At 36.0% G+C, this 15048-nt stretch overlaps 1 protein-coding gene across 7 annotated transcripts in view; it reads right to left on the reverse strand.

The window, feature by feature from the left end:
- Positions 1-15048, reverse strand: part of SNTG1 (syntrophin gamma 1) — a 924527-nt gene that overhangs the window by 511821 nt on the left and 397658 nt on the right. The gene's annotated exons all lie outside the window — the stretch shown is intronic.

Raw genomic sequence — 15048 nt, forward strand, 5'->3', positions numbered from 1 at the left:
AGTGTCAAATAACTGAACAAGAGAAATTAAATGCCAAGACCAGCACTTGGTTACTCTGGCAACTTACTTAACTGAATATTTCACACTCCTCTTGGGTGAGTCAAAAACTACATAAAGTCTATTTCCATGTATTTTTCTACAGAATAATTTTTAGAATAATCTTAAGATTCAGTTTTCTAATTCTTGCCTACTTTTAAAAATGTTTTCCTTGTTGGTCATAAGAAATACACATATAAAGAGAATTGAACCAGTTGTAGGTGATAACAATTTAAGATTTTGAAATGTATTTTCAGAATTTTAAGGTACATAGGCCAAAATTATTTATACATTCATTCACATTATGCATATAAAAAAGACATATTTTAAGAATAGGGTGTTTTCACGTAAAAGAGGATTTGTAACTCTAGGCAAACAACCTATTCAATGTATCCACTCATGGCCTCCTGTTAAGAAAAGGTTAATTTTGCTTTCAGTCAAAAGCCATACATAAACACACACCTCATCAAAACGTGATTATAAAAGCACTTAGGCTCTGCATTTAAAATGTGAAGTTAGAGGTTAATCAGCACACCTATTGCAGTCTACAATGGAAGATAACCTTTCCTGAAGTGTCACACTGCGCACGTTCTTGCAGTCCCTGATAATGAATGCCGACAGAGGTATCCAATTATTCAGGCTCGGCTGCAGCCACTGTCCCTTAACTATGTGAGATGAATGGGATGGTGGAGAACACACAGAGAGAATGCAAACCTTACATAGCCAAGTACAAAACCAAAGAAATACATTTTCAAAGACAGAACTTAAAAGCAGTAATTCTAAGTTCATAGGAACGCTCATAATATTTTTAGAAAGAGCCATGCCTCAGTGAAATAAGCAGTGACTCAGAAGTCAGGGCCTAATTTTGGCTCAGGCCTTAAGTAGCTGTGTGGTCTTGAAATAAAGCTTTCTGGACATTAGCATCCTCATTTGTCTAAAGGCGGGAGGTGGCAATTGAATGTTCAAATAGATTAACTGTAAAACCCCACTGAGCGGTGACATTTCATGATTCAATTACACACATACATTCTTTATATATGGGAAATGTGTATTTTATACTGCTATGTATATCTTATCTTTATCTCCCAATACTAATTTTATAACCAATATAGCAAATATTCTATAAAAACACTTTAGTAGCCGCACAGACTCACTTTCAAAGGATACTTACTTATTAAATGAAACTGCCATTGACCCTCTACTCTTCGAACTGCTTTCAGAATGCATTTCTGCAATTTTTGCCAGCAATTAAAATCTTTAGCCTTTGAAACTGAAATTTTATAACACTCCAAAGAATCCCTAATTATTTTATTTAATAAAACTAGAACGTAATCCAGGTAACAAGTATGAAATAAAAAACAGATATTTCAAGCAATGCCACATTGCTAGAGTAGGTAAATTCCATCCATAGGTGACCAATTTGGAGGACAACATTCATTTTATACTGTAAGTTTAAAGGCCGGACACAGTGGCTCACGCCTGTAATCCCAGCACTCTGGGAGGCCATGGCAGGAGGATCATGAGATCAGGAGTTTGAGATCAGCCTGGCAAAGATGGTGAAACCCTGTCTCTACTAAAAATACAAAAACTAGGTGGGTGCAGTTGTGGGCACCTGTAATCCTAGCTACTTGGGAGTCTGAGGCAGGAGAATCCCTTGGACCCAGGAGGAGGAGGTTGCAGTGAGCCGAGATCACACCACTCCACTCTAGCCTGGGCAAGAGAGCAAGACTCCATCACGAAACAAACAAACAAACAAAAAAAACCCAAAAAGACAAAAAACTGTGTGTTTAGATGTACAGACAAAAAACTGTGAGTTTAGATGTACAAGGATCTTTTAGATAAGTGCATATGCCAGTGGATATCCACACAAACAGATTGGGTTTCAATTAATATTGATTTAATAAAATGGGCGGTTTGACTATTTTTATGAACATAAACACCGATTTTTAATTTTGACATTAATATGACAAGTTTAAAACATAATATTTTCCAGTTAATTTTCTCAGTCTAAGTTTTTTGGATACTGGCCAATGGAGTTTGCGGACAGGGAGTTAATTTATTGTTGCATTAGGAAACATTTTATTCTAATACTATTAAAATTCTTTGCTTCTAAGACCTTAATAACTTTCTAAAGAGAATTGGTTAAAGCTAAATTATATATACATTTTCCTTAAATCTGCACTTCCTCTCTCTCAGAAGCCAGTGTCACATTAGCAGCATACCTAAACCACTAAGATGGTGTATTTGTTTCGGCCCTCAATGTTACCTGCCACTTCTGTGGCTTTTGACGTCTTATTACTAAGAAGGTTACAATCAATTTGTCCTAAATTAATGAATGCAGCTTGCATGTCAAAATCTCCCACTCATCTTGTTGAAATTTGAGCACAGAAAAATAACAAGTGATATCAAATTCATTTGTTTTCCCAGCATTACTTTTGCATCTAACTATGTGGACCAAAGGAATTGAAGCCACCTGACTTCCTCTTCTTGAAATAATCAATGCATTTTTATAGAACAGTGTTATTTTTTCTTAAAAAAGAGAAAGGTAAAATCTATTTAATATTTAGGAACTCAAAAACATGAGAGAAAAGAATAAATATGCAGTTTTCTTCTTATCATGAAATCCTGTCATTTTTGCTTTAGAAAATGATATACAGATTTCAAAAGAAACTTAAACATAGGTGCCCTTTCAAATATATAACAATAACAAAATCATGTGGTTTTCTTCATCTTCTGAACTTTAAGCTAGATTAAACTCAGTAATCGGTTATGAATACTGTAAGATAGCTTTAGAAAAATATTTTTTATTTCTTCTATGCATTAGCTCTTTCCAGATGACTATAAATGTCAAGAATTTGTGAAGACACATTTGCCTTCTCTCAGGAAAGCTTTTCAAAGTCATCTTTGATGTGTAGATCAAAACCATTGCTTCAGAGTTATAACAGACAAAAATTGAGTTTATGAATAGAAACATTTTTTTTTTTAGAAAACAAAACATCGTTTGTATAATTATCTAGCTCTGGAAATTATTTGCCAGAAAAATGAGGGCAGAAAGTTAGCAAGAACAAAAAAGTCTAAATAGCATTTTTGACTTTAAGAGCCAATTGTTAGAATACATCAGTATCTATGGACAATTGTGAAATGACAGCAACTTTTATTTTATTAAGCACTTAATAGCACATAAATGAGTAGGTACAACATATGATCCATTAAAAAACAATGACAGTAAATTAATAGTACTATGCTCTGTCTATCTGACTGTATATTTAATAGAACTTGAAATATTACAAATCTTAAAAGAACACAGAAGGAAGAAGGGTTGGTGATGAGGTATTTTTTTAACATTCTTAAATCCCCATGAAATGAGAAAAGTCACTTATATACAAAATATTAAAATATGGTCAACATCTACAAAAAAAGATCAAGTACAGAATAACATATTTAGAGGCAAGAGCAGCACAAGACATGCCCATAAATAGAAGAAAATTATGACCTAATGTTTAAAAATAAGCTAAGAAGATGGCGAAAAGTAAAATAAAGACATAAATTTGAATTAAAAACAAAAATCAAGTGATAAAACACAGAAATATTATTTATTTCATAAATAAAATACTTTATTCAGACATAAAGACTAAGAGACAACAGAAAGATGGAAGAGAGGAATGTTTTTTGAAATAAAAAATAAATGGAGAAAATACAAATTAAAATTATAATGTAATATCACTACGTATAATCCAATCAGCTAAATAATAATAATGATAAAATTATACAATTCTAGTTGTGCTGAAGAGTGCTTAAATATCTCATATAACCTTTAGGAAAATGGCAGGACCTAAAATTGGACATATTGATAGCGTAAGGCCCATCAATCCCCTGCCTACATTTATGTACATAGGTTCATCAAGAGACTGACACCTTCGTAGTCATAACAAAATTATTCATATTAGCCAAGAGCTTTAGAAAGTTCAAATTTTAATTAGCAGTACAACAAAGAATTAAATTATGGTTTATTCAGTCAAAGAAACACTATAGATAAATGAAAAGTAATGAATAACTATGTACAGGAATGTTGATGAGCTCACAAACATGACGTTCAGAGAATGAGGTCAGACACAGAAGAGTACACACTGTAAATAGCCCTTGTGTAAAATTTAAAACTTACATATTTTTAAACACTCCAGGGCAAATACAACAAAAAAGTGATCTCATTAAATTAGAAAGTTTCTGCATGGCAAAGGAAACAATCATAAGAATAACACACAAAATGAGAGAGAATGTTTGCAAACTGTGTATCCAACACAGGACTAGTATCAAAAATTCACACGGAACTCAAAAAAAAAAAAAAAAACAGAAAAAACATTCCATAAAAAATTGGGCAAACGACATAAATACATGTTTCTCCAAAAAGATATAAAAATGGCTAACAGACAAGAAAAAAAAAAAAAGGTCAACATCACTAATCATTAGGGAGATGCAAATTAAAACCAAGGAGGTACCGCCTTACTCCTACAACAATGGCCAATATGAAAAACTTAAAAAACAGTAGATGTTGCTGAGGTTGTGGTGAGAGGGAATACTTACACCCTGCTGGTAGGAGTGTAAATTAGTACAACCTTTATGGGAAACAGTATGGAGATTCTTCAAAGAACTAAACGTAGATCTACCATTCAATCCAGCAATCATACTGCTTGGCTATCGACCCAAAGAAAAAGAAGTCATTCTATGAAAAAGACACATGCACACATATGTTTTACTGCAACCCAATTTATAACTGCAAAGATATGGAACCAACCCCAATGCCCGTCAACCAATGAAAATGTGCTATGTTCACCATAGAATACTACTCGGTAATAAACAGGAGTGAAATAATGTCTTGTGCAGCAACTTGGTTAGGGCTGGAGGCCATGATTCTAAGTAAAGTACTCAGAAATGGAAAACCAAATACAGTATATTCTCACTTATAAGTGAGAACTAAGCCGTGGGTACACAAAGCTATACAAAATGATACAATGGACTTTAGAGACTCCAAAGCAGAAGGGTGGGAAGGTGACAGGGATAAAAACTATGTACTGGGTAAAATTTACACCATGGATGCCCTAAAATCACAGGATTCACAACAGAATTTATCCATTTAACCAAAAACACTTTGTACCCCCAAAGCTGTTGAAATAATTTTTAAAAAAAATAAATAAGGGCAAGATGCTGTTCACCTTCTGGCAGTGTTGGTGACTGAATAAATGTACATGGGAGCGACTGAGTTTCTGAGACTCTGAAATTTAGATTTGTTAGTCTAGATATTATTTATTTGACATCAAGTTCATTGAACTTTAAACTTCACTGTGAGTAATTTCAGGCTTATATGTTCTACTCAAAGCAATTTTTAGATGAAATAAATAAAAGGGTATTATTTTTAAAAAGTAACAGAAAGCAAAGACAAAGTTATCTAATAGACATATAGCCAGATTCCACATTAGAGAAAATAAAAAACTAAAGTAAAAACCAAAATAATGGGAAAATAATGGAATGGAAGAAACACACACACACACACACATATAAACAAACCAAACATTCACAGAACTTTCCACAAATTGAAAAGTAAACCAAACCTGAAATTTGTATTTGAATTCCACATCAAACCTGGAAAAACCAAATCCAAATGACCAACACCAAGAAGACACATTCTAGTAAAAAATACTAGACTTTACAAACAAACGTTAAAAAAACTGTTTTAATGCCCAAGCAAAAAATTAAGCAAGTACATCATAAGAGAAATAAAATTAGATTGCCCTTAGCTTATGTTCATTGCTATAGTTTATGCCAAAAGAAAATGCAGTTATATATTTAAGATACTCATGGAAAGAGAATGTGAGAAATATCAAGACTACGACCAACTCCTTTCAACATACAAGAGCTCAATAAAATGTTCCTGTGAGTACCAGAAGTCAGGAGTTCGAGACCAGCCTGTACAACATGGTGAAACCTCATCTCTACAAAAATATAGAAAATTAGCCGAGTGTGGTGGCATGCACCTGTAATCTCAGCTACTCGGGAGTCTGAGGCAGGAGAATCACTTCAACCCAGGGGGCAGAGGTTACAGTGAACTGAGATTACACCATTGCATTCTAGCATGGGCAAAAAGAGCAAGGCTTCATCTTATAAAATAAAAAATAAAAGTTCCTGTGAGCAAGTGGAGGAATCTACAAACAATAAGGTTCAGATAACCAAAATGAGGAGAGAGATTGTGACACAAGAATTGGTGCTCACACAAATTCTATCTGATGGTGGATCATCATGAAATCATGGCTATGTTAGAGTATAGTGTAAAAAAGCTATCTGCTCAGACAATAACAATGTAAGTCAAGAACAAGAAGTGGGTGGGAACCGGATAAAAAAACCTTTTTAATTTTTTAAATGCTTTTTTGTTCTGAAATGTATTTTGTCCAACGTCTATTTATGATAACAGCTTTCCATTTGGTATTGCCTGGCATATCTTTGCCCACGCTTTTATTTTAACTTTTATATAAATTATATACATTAGTTGGATGCGGCGGCGGGCACCTGTAATTTCATCTACTCAGGAGGCTGAAGCAAGAGAATGGCTTGAGGCCAAGAGGCTGCACTCCAGCCTGTGCTGCAGAGCAAGGCTCCCTCACAGACAAAACAAAACAAAACAAAAACCAACCAGCCAAACAAACAGAACCCAGAGATGTCAATACATGCATGTTTCAGGAGAGACTGATTCTAGAGAATTAGTAATTTGTGTAGACAAATTATGTAAAAACAAATGGCCAAAATAAATAAACAGAAAAACAACAAAAATGGCATTCCCAGGGGATGTTAGAATCGAAAATCGCATTATATTATATTTATTATATTATATTATATTATTATATTATATTATATTATATTATATTATATTATATTATATTATATTATATTATATTATATTATATTATATAAAACAGTATATAAAATGTCCAGTTTCCAGAAAAAAAAATATGCTTAAACATAGAAGAGTGTCAATAAATAATGTGCCTAAGGATTGGCAGCTTTTGGACTTACAGAGACTCCAAATCAATTATTGTAAGTATGTTTGAAGAACTAAAAGAAACTGTTGTTAAAGCATTATATGACAGTGTGATGGTAAATTATGAAATACAAAACGTCAATAAAGAGATAGAGACATTATATGAACAAACAAGTCGAAATTTTGGAATTCAGAAATACAATATTGAAATAACTTAGCTATGAGCTGCCAGAATAATCAGTGAACAACCTGTGTATCTAGGTAGCTCCACAAGCTCCAACTAGGATCAGCACACACGAAAACATGCACCCAGATAATTCTACACAGGTTTCTCAAACTGTTGAAAACGACAAAGCAGCAAGGCAGAAAATTACTCCTTCTAGGCAAGGGGACCGTGTTATAACTCTTACTACTCGTCAGAGTTCACTGAAGTCGAACGCAGCAGAACGAAGCTTTTAACGTGTTAAAAGAAAATGAAAACACCAACTAAAAATTCTATATCTAACAAACTACCCTTCAGAATACAGGCAAATTAAAGACATTCCAAGTTAAAGAATGACAAATTTTGTTGCTAGCACCTGCTTTACAACAAATGCTAAAATAATTTCTTTAGGCTGAAAGGACATGGTGCCAGATGGCAACTTGAATCCACACAGAGAAACAATGAGTACTGATAAAAATTATATCAGATTTCAAGAAAATCAGTCTTGTCTCCGCTTTTTAAAAAATTTCCTTCCATGGGAAAATGTGTCTGCTTTACCTAATCTATCACCAGAGGAGGAAGTTTCCAACTATTGGAATTTATCAGAAGAATGCCAATTTTCACCTAAGTACTCTGAAATACTTTCTCTCCCGTTCTCATGCTGCAAAGCAAACCCAAGAATAGTCTGCAAAACTTATTTATTGGCTGGGCACAGATTTAAAACATTTTTCAGGAAACTCTCTTCCAGGATTCTGGGACAGTTCAACAGAAATCAAATGAATTTGTGTATTAACGTGCAAAAAATGTACACCATGTGCATATAGATATGTATATGCATGTGCTTGCAGTTGTAATTAAGCATGCAAACAAGTAAGTGTACAAATTGGTGCTGGCCTGCTAAAAGTGTTTCAAAACACTCTGGTCTGAAAACATAAATGAAGTAGGGAAAAAGACATTATATTTGACAAAAGTTAACTACTAACTAGCTAAGTAAACTTCGGCAAATTATTGGACATCTCTACATTTCTTTCCTCTTTTACGAATAGGCCTATTCTGTCCTCTTTGGGAACTCCTAGCAACACATGTCTACTGAGCCCTTGAAATAGGGCTTAGTTCTAATGGAGATGCCGATTAATATAAATACGGTACAGACAAGATTTAGTATAAAAAATGTGAAATGCCTCTCTAATAAGGTTCATATTGATTATAAGCTGAAATTTTAATATTTTGGATCAGTTGAGTTAAAATATTATTATAATTAATTTTAGCAGTGTATTTTACTTTCTTATTGTGACCACTAGAAAACTGAAACTTGCACATGTGGCTCAAATATCTCCATTTGACACTAACTTGGGATTGCATTAGCCTGTGATGCCTCTTTTTCTGTTCCTCAGGAGACAATCTGAAAACTTTGTAAGATTCCGGAGAGGTTACTTAAATGCCCATCTTACGATACATGTTCAGTAAGTGATGTCCTTTTCCCCCTTCTATCTTTTCTTCTTAACTAAAACTATGGCAAAAAAATAATAATAATGAGGAGGAGGAAAAGAAGGCAAAGTTGAAGTAAGAGAAGGAAATAGGACAGCTTGAGTCCAAGAGTTCAAGGCTGCAGTGAGCTATGACCACATGGCTGCACTCCAGCCTGAATGACCAAAAAAACCCTGTCTCTTGGGACAATTTTTAGTATTTCCCTTTCTCATGGCACCCTTAAATCTATACCTGCCATGCTAAAACTAACAAGGTGTAAACTGGTCCTAGAAGAGACAACTTAAATTTGATCAAACTTACATTAGTAATTACTTTGTAATTATTTTATTTGATTTGTTTCTACGGGAATTTTGAGTGTTCAAGTTCAATATATGCATTTCACTTTCAAACAAAGGCATTTAAAATAACCTGAACTTCAATACTTTGGAAAGAATGACCATTTCCTATTATTTTTTTGATTGATTTTGTTGCAACAAGATCAATTTTGAAGGAATATAAAACACCAACCAAAGAATAAAGTGCCTGTGGGTGAGTAAACCTACCTTTACTTCTCAGAGTTCGTGCCAGAAACCCTAGCCCGAAACACAGAAGTGTAGGCAGCACAAAAATAGGAAATGTTTGCCTTCACTTCCCCTAGAGACATGTCACCCTTCACATAGAATGAGGAGTAGATCTGTGGCCATTTGTTCAATTTCTCTGATCCAAAGGGTAATAAAGGTTACATTATTAAAGCCTATTTGGGTTTTCAACATTCCTCTTTATTGAATGTATCTTGATTGCACACATGAAGTGTTCTGGATCCGAGACAGATCACTTCTTACTTCCAACTGAACAATAAGTGCATGAGCCCCGTGCTGCCATCCTTATCTCATGCCTTGAAAGCTGAGAAACATTTCTCCAACATAACCAGCTGGACATTGCATGGGCAGGGATGAAAAAAACCAGTTTTCTCTGCTTACGAAGGGAACAAGGTAGCTTCCCCCACTCTTATTGGGAGTGCATTTTTGGAAATATAAGAAGTCGAACTGTAACTCCACCCCATTGAAATAGAAATAAACTCTCCAGAAGCCAAATAGCCTCATGTATCTGAATCTTTCCAACATAGAGATGTTTCCAAATTTCCAGGTATTATTAATTCTTGGAATGTAAATACTGATATTTGCAGACAAAACCTCGGACCTAGTCTGAGATGTGATCGTTTGTCCATCTCTGGGAGGTTAAGAAGAAGTTTCATTACCCTTTGTATCAGGCTTTTATCTTGGGGAGAGGAAGCCATGAGCAGGTGTAAAGCTGCCCAATGACAAGATGATTCAACTCTTAATATGGATTTTTTTTTTAGCTTTTCAACAGGATGGTGACATAAAGTCCTCTGTCTTCTTCCTTCCCCCATTACCCTGTTTTTGACAACAATATTTTCCTTCTATTTTTCTCTTTGTCATAGTGTCCTTACGTAACACAAAAAGTTGTTGTAAAAAAAAAAAGCCACATATTTCAACCAAATCTTTCTCCTGTAACTCAGTTCTCCTGCTACCACACCACAGTAATCCCCGCTTCTCCAAGGTTTTGCTTTTCATGATTTCAGGTAACTGCAGCAAACTATGATCTGAAAATATTCAATGGAAAAAATTCAGAAATCGCAGTTCATAGGCTTTAGGTTGCATGCCATTCTGCGTAGCATGATAAAATCTCCAACTGCCCTGCCCAGGACGTGAATACTCCCTTTCCCCAGCGCCTCCACACTGTGTAGGGTCCCCACCCCTGAGGCACTTAGGGCCGTCTAGACCGTTGAAATATCACAATGCTTGTGTCCAAGTCACCCTTATCTTACTCTGTAATGCCCCAAAGTGCAGAAGTAGTGATGCTTGTGATTCAGATATGCCAAGGCAATCCATAAGGTGCTTCCAGGTGAAAAGTTGAAAATTCTTGACGCAATAAGGAAAGGCAAAAAAAACTGTGTGCTGGGGTTGCTAAGATCTGTTATAAGAATGAGTCGTTTGTGAAACTGTAAATAGTATGTTGTTATGATTGTCCTACTTTATTATATGATTGAAGTGAATCTCTAATTCTAATTTATAAATTAAAATTTTATACAAGCATGCACATATAGGAAAAATCTTACTGTATTTGGGATTTAGTACTATTTGCAGTTTCTGGCATCCACTAGGGTGTCTTAAAATGTATCTTCTGCAGATAAGGAGGATGGCCATACTGACATGGGCAATCATGACTCATTGGTTAAAGTTTCCCATTCAAAAAGTAATTAATTTAATGAAATATTTGCATCCATGAAATTAAAGACCATGAAAATATACTGCACACTGTCATGTATTCTAAGTTGTGCCAGGCAATACAAATTTACTGATGGATAAGGTGGTTTTAAGGACCCATCCTTAAAAAAACCTAGAGTTGAGAGTTGATGAACAATAAATCACCAAATGGATTAATGAGCTAGGTGGGACAAATATTTGGGGAGAACTTCCTGTGCTTACTACTTAATAAGCAGGATAGCTCATTTCCTCAAATATAATGTAATGTCCATGAAATAAAGCATTTTTGTTTTGTTTTTTCTTTCTTTCTCTCTCTCTCTCTTTATAGGTATACATGTGCCATGGTGGTTTGCTGCACCTATCAACCCATCATCTACGTTTTAAGCCCTGCATTCACTAGGTATTTGTCCTAATACTTTCCCTCCCCTTGCCCCCCACACCTCAAACAGCCCTGGTGTGTCCTGTTCCCTTCCCTGTGTCCATATGTTGTCATTGTTCAACATGTAATGTTTACTTTTCTGTTCCTGTGTTAGTTTGCTGAGAATTTTGGTTCCCAGTTTCATCCATGTCCATGCAAAGGACATGAACTCATTCTTTTTTATAACTGCGTAGTACTCCATGGGGTATATATGTCACATTTTCTTTATCCAGTCTATCACTGCTGGGCATTTAGGTTGGTTTCAAGTCTTTGCAATTGTAAATAGTGCTGCAATAAATGTACGTGGGCATGTGTCTTTATAGTAGAATGATCTATATTCCTTTGGGTATATACCCAGTAATGGGATTGCTGGATGTTAATTCTGGTTCTAGATCCTTGAGGAATCACCACACTGTCTTGCACCGTTTTGGTTTTTTTCAGTAACAAGCTGCAACACAGTCTTTCCATTACCTAGTGCTTCTCCATCAAGATGCAGAGCATGGCGTTGTGCTTGGGGAGCTGGGAAAGGTCTGCTGAAAGAGACATTGAATCTTAAATATTTTCAAATCTTACAATCTTCCTAAGCGCTTTAACATACTGTCCCAGCCCAGGGTCACGCTAATGAGCTACGCACATGCTCAAATGCCATCATAGGATCTAAATGCATTTTCTACATTAAGAGTTTTGCTCTCAGTCATTAGGTGTTGAAGCCTCTAGAATGGTATGTTCAGTACACACTGTATTTATCTTGGCAAACTCTTGAAGATCCCCAATTGTCCTTCAATTGCCATTTGAATAGCCAAGCAAATGCTGACTGTGGCAATGAAAGAACAACTGAAACAATGAGAACAGTCAAGTTTCTGTCTATACGCAAACGAGCCTTTGCAGTAACGCTTTTCTCTCTTTAACTTAGGGCACAGAGAAGAACGTCTGTGATAATGCAGGTGACTCCAATCAGCGTGTTTATCACGACAAAAACATGGAACTTCAAACAGCTGCAGCACGTTCCATGAAACACCGGTCTGTTTAGATACAAAATTTCATTTCAAAGAAGTTATTTACCTATCTTATTAAAAGAGAGAAAAAATATTCCCTAAGGTAAACTTCAAAACAATTAAATACGTATATGGATTTTTCTGGAAGAAGCAGGGATATAGAAGGGTTATGAATGGTTCAAACGAGTTTTGCAATCCAAGTCATTTTCTATGCTCAACCTCGTACTAATGTTGCTATTATTGGTTCTATTTCTAGTGCGTTGGATTGTCATTATTAGAAAACATGATTATTATTTCTTGTTTAAAATGTAAACTTGTCCCTAGGTTTGATTTTAATTTCTTTGCTTCTTCTCTAAATTTGCAAAATATCTTGGAGGTAAAGATTGCCTTAAATTGTTTCCTGAGGCTATAGTACCCCCATAGGTATATACTGTGTACAGAATGGTTCGTCTGATGAATTCCACTTACCTAAGTGATCTGGTTACTTCAGCCTACATCTGTTGACTGAGAGAGAGTTGCGATGTGGTGTTGGATGGAGATTTTTTAAGTGCTCCTTGTCCAGCTCTGGTGAACTGTTGGGAGGACGGACCATGTGAACCACTCAACTGTACACGTGCTCCGCTGACCTCCTGCCTGAATGTTCCTGCTGGCACTGATACGCAAATGCAACAGAGTAGATTATTACGATGCTTAATATTAGTTTCAACTTGGCTGGGCCATGGTGCCCAGATACTTGGTGGAATATAATTTTTGATATTTTTATGCAAGTGTTTTTTGGTGAGGTTAACATTTCCATCTGTGGACTTTGAGTAAAGCAGATTTGTCATAACCTGGTTGGGCCTCACACTATCTGTTGAAGGCCTGATTAGAACTAAAGAACTAAAGACTGAACATGGTGAAACCCCGTCTCTACTAAAAATACAAGAAATTAGCTGGGCATGGTAGCGCACACCTGTAATCCCAGCTACTCAGGAGGCTGAGGCAGGAGAATTGCCTGAACCCAGGAGGCGGAGGTTGCGGTGAGCCGAGATTGAGCCATTGCACTCCAGCCTGGGTAACAAGAGTGAAACTCCCTCTCAAAAAAAAAAAAAAAAAAAAAAAGAACTAAAGGCTGACTCCTTGTTTTCCTCCTGCCCCATAAATAGGAATTCTGCTGGCATGCAACCTTTGAACCTGAAGTGCAACATCAGCTGTTTCCCAGGTCTCTAGCCCGATGGTCCTAGAACTTCAACTGCAAACTTTGGGGCTTGCCAGCCTCCATAACTGTGTGAGCCAAATCCTTAAAATAAAGCTCTCTTTATATATATATATATAATAAATATATATATAATATACAAATATATATAATATATACACATGTCCTGTTGTTCCGTTTCTCTTCAAAAGGCACAGAAAGCTTTAGAATATTTCAAAGCTGTTGGATGACCCCGGAGCCTTTATAACCTCTTGTTCCTATTTAATTTGCACTAGAACTACACAGTCAGAGTTAAATTAGTGTAGCGGTTCTTACTGGTCTATTTGACATTTTCACTTGTTCTGCTTTTAGGAATTACTTAATATCAAATGTAATGATATTAGATTATCTTAACTTTCTCATTCTATGCCTTTATTAGATTATTTTTATTTCATTGTTTTCTACAGTTTTGGTGGAAGGAAAAGTAGACATGTGTACCTATGTGTACAGCTTGATTCAGTCTTCCACATTCCCTAATAACAGATTGTAAATCAACTGATCATCATTGCTTAGGCCATAATTCTTTCTTGATAAGATGTTCTTTCCAGTAACGTCAAGTGTAAATTATTTTTCTCTAGGAATCGCAAAGTTATATGGCATCAAATACTGAATGATTTCTGAAGATATTTTCATTTATTTTCAAGTCACAATGTCTATAAATGTAGGATTTGTGTAGTCTAACTGCTAGGGGTTGGATTTGGTTCTACACAAGTTTATACATTGAAATCCTAACCCCCTGTACTACAGATATGACCATATTTGGAGACAAGATCTCTAAAGAAGTAATTAAGTTAAAAGAAGCTTAGAGCAGGGTACAGTGGCTCAAGCCTGTAATCCCAGCACTTTGGGAGTCTGAGGCAGGTGGATTGTTTGAGGTCAGAAATTCAAGACCAAACTGGCCAACATGGTGAAACCCCGTCTCTACCAAAAATACAAAAATTAGCTGGGCCTGGTGGTGCATGTCTGTAATCCCAGCTACTTGGTAGGCTGAGGCAGGAGAATCCCTCGAACCTGGGAGGTGAAGGTTGCAGTGAGCTGAGATCGTGGTACTGCACTCCAGCCTGGGTGGCAGAAGCAGAGACTCAGTCTATAAAAAAGTGAAAAAAAAGAAGAAGCTCACTAAGGTGGGCCCTAATCCAGCATGGCTGGTTCTATATAAAAAGAGATTAGGACACAGACACACAGAAGCAAGACCATGTGAAGACACAGGAAGGAGGCGACAATCTACAGCCAAGGAGAGTGGCCTCAGGAGGAACCCACCCTGCCAACACCTTGGTCTTGGGCTTCCAGGCTCAGAATCACAAGAACACAGGTTTCTGCTGTTTAAGCCAGTCAGTCGTTAGTACTCAGCCCTAGCAGACTCTCACATGACAAAACATCC

This window comes from Callithrix jacchus, chromosome 16, assembly GCF_049354715.1.
Source record: "Callithrix jacchus isolate 240 chromosome 16, calJac240_pri, whole genome shotgun sequence".
NCBI classification, from domain to species: Eukaryota; Metazoa; Chordata; class Mammalia; order Primates; family Cebidae; genus Callithrix; species Callithrix jacchus.